Raw genomic sequence first — 8,548 nt, 5'->3', positions numbered from 1 at the left:
AAGCTCAAGGCCCAGTACAGAGAGCCAGAGCTCCCCATCAGCATGGACCAGGGCCTGGACTCACCCGCCGCAAACAAGATGCCCAAGGTAGGCTCCTAGCCCCTAGGTCTGACAGAACTGGGTCGGTACAGTGCATTCGGGAAGTATTCAGACCCCTTGACTTGTTCCACATTTTGTTACGTTACAGCCTTATCCTAAAACAGATTCAATTTAGGTTTTTAGACCTTTTTGCAAATGTATTAAATATCACATTTTACATAACTATTCAGACCCTTTACTCAGTTATTTTGTTGACCCACCTTTGGCAGCGATTACAGCCTCGAGTCTTCTTGGGTATGACGCTACAAGCTTGGCACACCTGTATTTGGGGAGTTTCTCCCATTCTTCTCTGCAGATCCTCTCAAGTGCTGTCAGGTTGGATGGGGAGCGTCGCTGCACGGACATTCAGAGACTTGTCCCGAAGCCACTCCAGCGTTGTCTTGGCTGTGTGCTTAGGGTCGTTGTCCTGTTGGAAGGTGAACCTTTGCCCCAGTCTGAGGTCCTGAGCGCTCTGGAGCAGGTTTTCATCAAGGATCTCTCTCTACTTTGCTCCGTTCATCTTTCCCTCGATCCTGACAAGTCTCCCAGCCCCTGCCTCTGAAAAACATCCCCACAGCATGATGCTGCCACCACCATACTTCACCGTAGGGATGGTGCCAGGTTTCCTCCAGATGTGACGCTTGGCATTCAGGCCAAGAGTTCAATCTTGGTTTCATCAGACCAAATAATCTTGAGTCTTTAGGTGCCTTTGGGCAAACTTCAATCGGGCTCTCATGTGCCTTTTACTGAGGAGTGGCTTTCGTCTGGCCACTCTACCATAAAGGCCTGATTGGTGGAGAGCTGCACAGATAGTTGTCCTTCTGGAAGGTTCTCCCATCTCCACAGAGGAACTCTGGAGCGCTGTCAGAGTGACCATCAGGTTCTTGGTCACCTCCCTGAACAAGGCCCTTCTCTTTGGCCGGGCGGCCAGCTCTAGGAAGAGTCTTCGGGGTTCCAAACTTGGAGGCCACTGTGTTCTTCGGGACCGTCAATATTGCAGAAATGTTGTGGTACCCTTCCCCAGATCTGTGCCTCAACACAATCCCGTCTCGGAGCTCTACAGACAATTCCTTCGACCTCATGGCTTGGTTTTTGCTCTGGCATGCATTGTCAACTGTGTGACCTTAAATAGACAGGTGCGTGCCTTTCCAAATCATGTCCAATCAATTGAATTTACCACAGGTGGACTCCAATCAGTTGTAGAAGCATCTCAAGGATGAATAATGGAAACAGGATGCACCTGAGCTCAATATCGAAATCTCATAGCAAAGGGCCGGAATACTTATGTGAATAAGTTATTTCTGTTTTTAACTTTTAATAGTTTAGCAAAAAATTCTAAAAACCTGTTTTGACTTTGTCATTATGGGGTATTGTGTGTAGATTGATTGAGGGAAAACTTTAATTTAATCCATTTTAGAAGAAGGCAATAACGAAAAAGTCAAGTGGTCTGAATGCTTTCTGAATGCACTGTATTAGCAGTGCCCAGGGAGTGAGGGATAGGGGCTGTTTGTAGACGGGGCCACTGTATTAGCAGTGCCCAGGGAGTGAGGGATAGGGGCTNGTGAGGGATAGGGGCTGTTTGTAGACGGGGCCACTGTATTAGCAGTGCCCAGGGAGTGAGGGATAGGGGCTGTTTGTAGACGGGGCCACTGTATTTGTTGCACAATCAAATCAACTTGACCTAACAAGACGCTATCGTCACTTTTCTCGGTGTCCGACATCCGATTAGTCTCCGCTTTTGGACCTCTACTCAGAATGGAGAGATCGCAGAGAGGAGGTGGAGGAAGGGTGGCGGTAGTGCCACTCAAGGGGAAGTGAAGTGCACCCTCTGCCTGCCCTAAATAATGCAGAGCGGGGCATCGTGTTGACAGAAGGCAGGCTTACATCTGAGCCCCAACCAGACGTGGTGTTTCTGTTAGTCCCCACACACTCCGCTCTCCTCCACCGACTCCAACACACCCGCTCACTCCTGGGTGCTTATTCGTCTCCACGAGTCTCTCTCTCTCTCTCTCCTTCTGTCTGTCACTCTCTGCACCCTTATTTCTGTCTGTCCCTCTCTCTCTCTCCCAATCTCTCTCTTTTTTTGTTCATCTTTCTCCTTTGCGCTCTGTCAACACCTATGAAGACTCGGGTAAGACTTCTTAACGAGCGTCTACACTCACGCTGACTGACACCTCTATACACACACACACACAGACGCACACACAGAACACTCCTAGTAGATGGATTAAAGGTGTGTGAATGTCACTGTGCCATCAGTAACGCTTTCATGTGGCGCCGTCAGTGTAATTCTGTGTCAGCTCTTGTAGAGTGCAATGTTTTCATGATTTCGTTTCCTCCAGCTAGTTTAAATGTCCCGTCCTTGAGGATTTCAGCATTACAATGTAGCTTTTTTGTGTGATGAAGCTAACGATGTGACAGTTCATTCGTTTGTTTATTTTCTGTTTCATTACCTGTCTGTCTGCCTTCTCTTTCGCCCCCCCCCCCCCCCCCCCAGTTGTGGACCCCTAGCTGCGGGGGCGAGCGTTCCGTGTATCGCGAGAGACGGACCGACCTCACGTACCCCCACACGGAGACCGTCACCCCGGGGTTACTCCCTTCCTCTCACCCAGCGCTCCTGGGGGCTACGTCCCCTGCCACGCAAGAGGGGAGTCTGTCGCCCGATGAGTATATCGAGCAGGCATCAACCTGCTCCGGGAGGCGGTGGGGGTGGTGAAGGCCGGGGGTGAGGATGGGGTTCCTCAACGTTCCTGTAGGTAGGAAACTAGACTACCTTTGAGTGTCATTCAAAGAGTGTGTTGACTATTGAGCGAAATACATGATGATAGTTTATGGGTTTTGTGTTTCGTACGTTGCCTGACATAAATACAGATTTTTTCGCGTTAAAAGGACTGCTATGTTGATCTGTGTATGTTGTACTCTGTACTTCACAGTCATATTTGAGTTGGTTTTTCTCGTCCCACTATGCCTAGCGTATGGATGTTGTCGCCGCAACTGTTCCTGGTTGTGTGTGGTGGTTCGGGTGGTTCAGGTCTGTGGGGCCCCAGACGTTCTAGTTCCGCCGGCGGAGCTTCGCCCGGCCCAGTGGCTGGATGAGGAACGTGACTACGGCACCGACACTCACGGGTCCGTTCTTCTTCGCAAGGTATGATACTCTCACCTTTCCCCTGTTGTCCTTCTCTTGCTTTTTCTCTTGTCTGTCTCTCTGTGTGCTTCTCTCCTTCTCTCCCTCTGCTCTTCGCTGCCTCACTCCTGTTGTATCAGTTCTCTGTTGTTTTATGTTCCTGCTCTGTCCTTCTATATGTTCTCTCGCATTGCTCTCTTCTAATGTCTCTCTGCTCTTTCTATTTTCTGCTTCTTCTATATGTTTCTCTGTCTCTTCTATATGTCTCTGCTCTGTCTTCTATATGTCTCTTGCTCTTCTATATGTCTCTCTCTTTTGTATGTCTCTTCTATATGTCTTCTGTTCTTTGTCGTCTATACTGCTCTCTTGTCTCTTCTAACTCTATGTCTCTGTTCTCTTTCTTTCTATATGTCTCTCTTCTATATGTCTCGTGTCTGGTCTATATGTTCTGTCTCTTCTACTATCTGTCTTCTTATGTCTCTGTCTTCTATATGTCTCTTCTATATGTCTCTGTCTCTTTCTATATGTTCTTCTGTCTCTCTATGTGTCTCTGCTCTTCTATATGTCTCTGTCTTCGTCTCTCTATATGTCTGTCTCTTCTATATGTCTCTGTCTCTTTTCTATATGTCTCTGTCTCTTTGCCTATAGTCTGGTTGTCCTCTCATTGTCTCTTCTCTCTATATATTGTCTCTAAGTCTTGTCTTTCTCTCCTTCTTAGTGTCTCTGTTCTTTCTCTATATGTCTTCTGTCTCTTTCTATTATGTCTCTGTCTCTTCTATATGTCTCTGTCTTCTATGTCTCCCGTCGTTCTATATGTCTCTGTTCTCTTCTATATGTCTCGGTCTCTTTCCTCTATATGTCTTCTGTCTTTTCTCTTCTCATTTTCTTATATGTCTCTTCCTACTTATTCTCTTCTATATGTTCTCTTGTCTCTTCTATATGTCTGCCTCTTAATATCTGCCTTCTATTTCTCGTCTCTTCTATATGTCTCGTCTCGTCTATATGTCTCTCTCGTCTATGTCTCTCTCTTCTATATGTCTCTGTCTCTTCTATATGTCTGCCTGTTCTCTATTCTATTCAATGTCACTCTGTCTCTTCTATACGTCTCTGGTCTCTTCTATAATGTTCTCTGTCTTTCTATTGTTCTGTCTTCTCTTCTATATGTCTCTGTCTTCGTCTCTATATGTCGTCTCCGTCTTGTCTCTGTCTCGTCTTATATCTCTTGTCTTCTCTATATGTCTCTTCTGTCTCTTCTATATGTCCTCTGTCTCTTCTATGTCTCTTACTATGTTCTATCATGTACTCCTTGTCTAATACTTTCTCATGTCTTGCTTCAGTCTCTCCGTCTTTCTATATGTTCTCTGTCTCTTCTATATGTTCTCTTCTGTCTCTTCTATATGTCTCATCTCTCTATATGTCGTCTGTCTCTTCTATATGTTCGTCTGGGTCTCTTCATACATGTCTGTCTTTGTCTCTTCTATATGTCTCTCTCTGTCTCGTTCTTCTTCTGTCCTATATGTCTTCTGTCTCTTCTATGATGTTTCTCTGTCTCTTCATATGTCTCTCTGTCCTTTTCTTCGCTCTCTTCTATTAATGTCTCTGTCTATATTCTTTCTATTATGTCTTTCTTCTATATGTCTCCTGCTCTTCATTTCTCTGTACTATATCTCTCTTCTCTTCTATATGGTCTCGGTCTGTTCTTCTATATGCGGTCTCTCTCTATATGTCCTCTGTCTTGTCTCTTATCTTCTCTCTCTTATGTCTCTTCTATATTCTTCTCCTTTCCTTTTATGTCCTCTCTGTCTCTTCTATATGTCGTCTTCTCTTTGCTCTCTGATGTCTCTTCTATTGTCTCTTTATATGTCTCCCTCTGTACTCTTCTATATGCTCTCGTCTGTCTCTTCTATATGTCTCGGTCCTCTTCTGTATCTTTATCTAGTATGTCTGTTTCTTTCTATATGGTCTCCCTCTGTCCTTCTAGTCTTTCTCTGTCTCTTCTATATTACTCATGTCTCTTCTATATGTCTCTGTCTTCTCTTTATATGTTCTCTCTGTCTCTTCTATATGTTCTTCCTGTTTTCTATATATCATCATTGTTCTCTTGTCATCTTCTATATTGCTCTCTCTTCTATATGTCTTTTCTTTATATGTCTCGTCTTATCTCTTCTATATGTCTCTGTCTGTCTCTTCTACATGTCTTCTGTCGTCTTTTCTACATTGTCTCTCGCTCTATATTTCTCTCCTATATGTCTCTTTCTATATGTCTCTCTCTGTCTCTTCTATATGTCTCTGTCTGTCTCTTCTATATGTCTCTGTCTGTCTCTTCTACATGTCTGTCTGTCTCTTCTACATGTCTCTCTCTGTCTCTTCTATATGTCTCTGTCTGTCTCTTCTATATGTCTCTGTCTGTCTCTTCTATATGTCTCTCTCTGTCTCTTCTATATGCCTCGCTCTGTCTCTTCTATATGTCTCTGTCTGTCTCTTCTATATGTCTCTTCTATATGTCTCTTCTATATGTCTCTTCTATATGTCTCTGTCTGTCTCTTCTGTATATATCTCTCTGTCTCTTCTATATGTCTCGGTCTGTCTCTTCTATATGTCTCTTCTATATGTCTCTGTCTGTCTCTTATATATGTCTCTCTCTGTCTCTTCTATATATCTCTCTCTGTCTCTTCTATATGTCTCTCTCTGTCTCTTCTATATGTCTCTCTCTGTCTCTTCTATATGTCTCTCTCTGTCTCTTCTATATGTCTCCCCCTGTCTCTTCTATATGTCTCTCTGTCTCTTCTATATGTCTCTGTCTGTCTCTTCTATATGTCTCTGTCTGTCTCTTCTATATGTCTCTGTCTGTCTCTTCTATATGTCTCTTCTATATGTCTCTTCTATATGTCTCTGTCTTTCTCTTCTATATGTATCTCTCTGTCTCTTCTATATGTCTCTGTCTGTCTCTTCTATATGTATATTCTATATGTCTCTTCTATGTCTCTTCTATGTGTCTCTCTCTCTTCTATATGTCTGTCTGTCTCTTCTATATGTCTCTCTCTATCTCTTCTATATGTCTCTGTCTGTGCTGTGTGTTCCAGGTGAAAGCAGTCAGTCTCAGTTTAGCCACTGTGCTAGATCACACAGATGAGATAATTAACACAATGTCAAGTGGCTATTTTGGGTCCCCTCCTCTCTACTCCAGCAGTCTGTATGTGTTACCAGATTAATCACAGTCTGATGGACCGGACCGGCTGCTGGATGTACCGTTGGCGTGAGAGAGATGGAGGGGTGTAGTCTGGAGAGATGTATGGGCTGGTGAGGGCTATGTGGGACGAGGGTTGGCCAGATCCTGTGCTGTTGGTGTGAGACGTGTGTGATGGAGTATGTAGTGATTTATATGGACTGGTAGAGGGGGACGATGGTGTGTAGGGGAGGATAGCAGACGGAATGATTAGTGCAGAATGGTGGATGGCATTTTCTACGTTAAGACAGTTGAGAAGAGAGTGGTTTTCTGTGGGCCTCTCAATAACATTCTCCCGCGTCAACTCCTCTCTCTCTCTCGTCTCTCTCTCTCTCTTCTCTCTCTTCTCTCTCTTCTCTCTCTCTCCTCTCTTTCTCTTCTCTCTCTCTCTCTCTCTCTCTCTCTCTCTCTCTCTCCGTCCTCTCGTCTCTCTCTTCTCTCTCGTCTCTTCTCGTCTCTCTCTCTCTCTTTCTCTCTCTTCCTCTCTCCTCTCTTCTGCTTCTCTCTCTTCTTTCTCTCTTCTTCTCTCTCTCTCTCTCCTCTTCTTTCTCTCTCTCTCTTCGTCTCTCTTCTCTCATCTCTCTCTCTCTCTTTCTCTCTCTCGATCTCTTCTCTCGTCTCTTCTCTCTCTTCTCTGTCTTTCTCTTTTCTCTCTCTCTCCTACTCTTCTCTCTCCCACTCTCTCTCTCTCTCTACTCCTCTTCTCTCCTCTCTCTGTCTCTCTCTCTCCCTCAAGTGGGATTGCCCATGAGGAGTTGTTACTCCAATGGTGCGATGATGTGTCGGGTCGCCCCTATGTCGGCGTATCCTACGGAGATCACCATGAGCCCTAAACAGAGCCTGTAGTAGGCCTCCATTAGAGGGATGGGGGAGAGTGATTCAAGACGTAGATTGATGAAGTCCGTTGGCTCTACAGTATTTGACTTTTGAAGTTTGTCTTTCTCTACTCCAGCTTTTTCAAAACCCGTTCCCGTTCACCCTCATGTTTCTGTCTTCTGTGGGTCTCGCCTCTCCTCCTGTCTGTCTCTTTCCCTGTGTCTCTCTTTCTGCCCCTCCCCCAGTAGGGATGTGTCTAAAGCCCCCACCATGCATATTGAGAAGGCCAGGTCACAGCAGCGGGGGCGTCGTATCGCCTCCCAGGTCAGGCACTTTGCCTTTGACAAGCCCAAGCGGCAGTACGGCATGGGCGTGGTGGGAAACTGGCTCAACCGTCAGTACCGCCGCAGCATCAGCAGCCAGGTGCAGAAACAGCTGGACCACTTCAGCAGCCACAGGTGAGGAGGGCAGGGAAACGCGCATATGAATACGTACAGTACTTTCACACACACAATCCACACCTAGTACTTCACATTTCGTGGGCATTCATTCGTCTGTGAGAACCACATACATGTGATTTTCGCTCTGCAGCGATATCGTTGTGTACATTTTCAAACGATCCAATCAAATAAGAAAAACAACCCTGCTGTGTCGTGTCCCTCAGACCGTACTTCACCTACTGGATCACCTTTGTCCACGTGGTCATCACCATCCTGGCCTGTGCTACCTATGGCTTTGCCCCTGTGGGGTTCGCCCAACACTCCACCTCTGAACTGGTGAGGAGACCCATAGGGCCTAGGCAACTGGACCCCCTAATTAGGATCCAAAATGGCTTCTGTAATCCAGTGGTTTCTGTGGTGGCTTCTGGCATAACTCTTTTGATCCACAATGGCTACCTTTAGTGATCTATTGCGCTGTTTCTCCTGACTGTGTTTTCTTGGTCTCCCTCCACAGGTGTTGAAGAACAAAGGCATCTATGAGAGCGTCAAGTTCATCCAGCAGGAGAACTTCTGGATCGGCCCCGGCTCTGTGAGTCACTGCTGTACTAGTGTGCTTTGACTGTCTAGTGTGCCTTTTGACTGTACTAGTGTGCCTTCTGACTGTACTAGTGTGGCCTTCTGACTGTACTAGTGTGCCTTTTGACTGTATAGTGTGCCTTCTGACTGTACTAGTGTGCCTTCTGACTGTACTAGTGTGCTTCTGACTGTACTATGTGCTTCTGACGTCTAGTGTGTTCACTAGCCTGTCTAGTGTGCCTCTGACTGTACTAGTGTGCCTTCTGACTGTGCTAGTGTGCCTTTGAC

General features: G+C 45.7%; 1 pseudogene; it reads left to right on the top strand.

Annotated features, from left to right (window-relative positions):
• The window catches only part of LOC139029152 (inactive rhomboid protein 2-like), a 44,543-nt pseudogene that overhangs the window by 19,359 nt on the left and 16,636 nt on the right, over positions 1–8,548 (top strand).

The sequence above is a fragment of the Salvelinus sp. IW2-2015 genome, linkage group LG1 (genome assembly GCF_002910315.2).
Source record: "Salvelinus sp. IW2-2015 linkage group LG1, ASM291031v2, whole genome shotgun sequence".
NCBI lineage: Eukaryota > Metazoa > Chordata > Actinopteri > Salmoniformes > Salmonidae > Salvelinus > Salvelinus sp. IW2-2015.
This window is presented reverse-complemented; position numbering and strand designations above follow the sequence as displayed.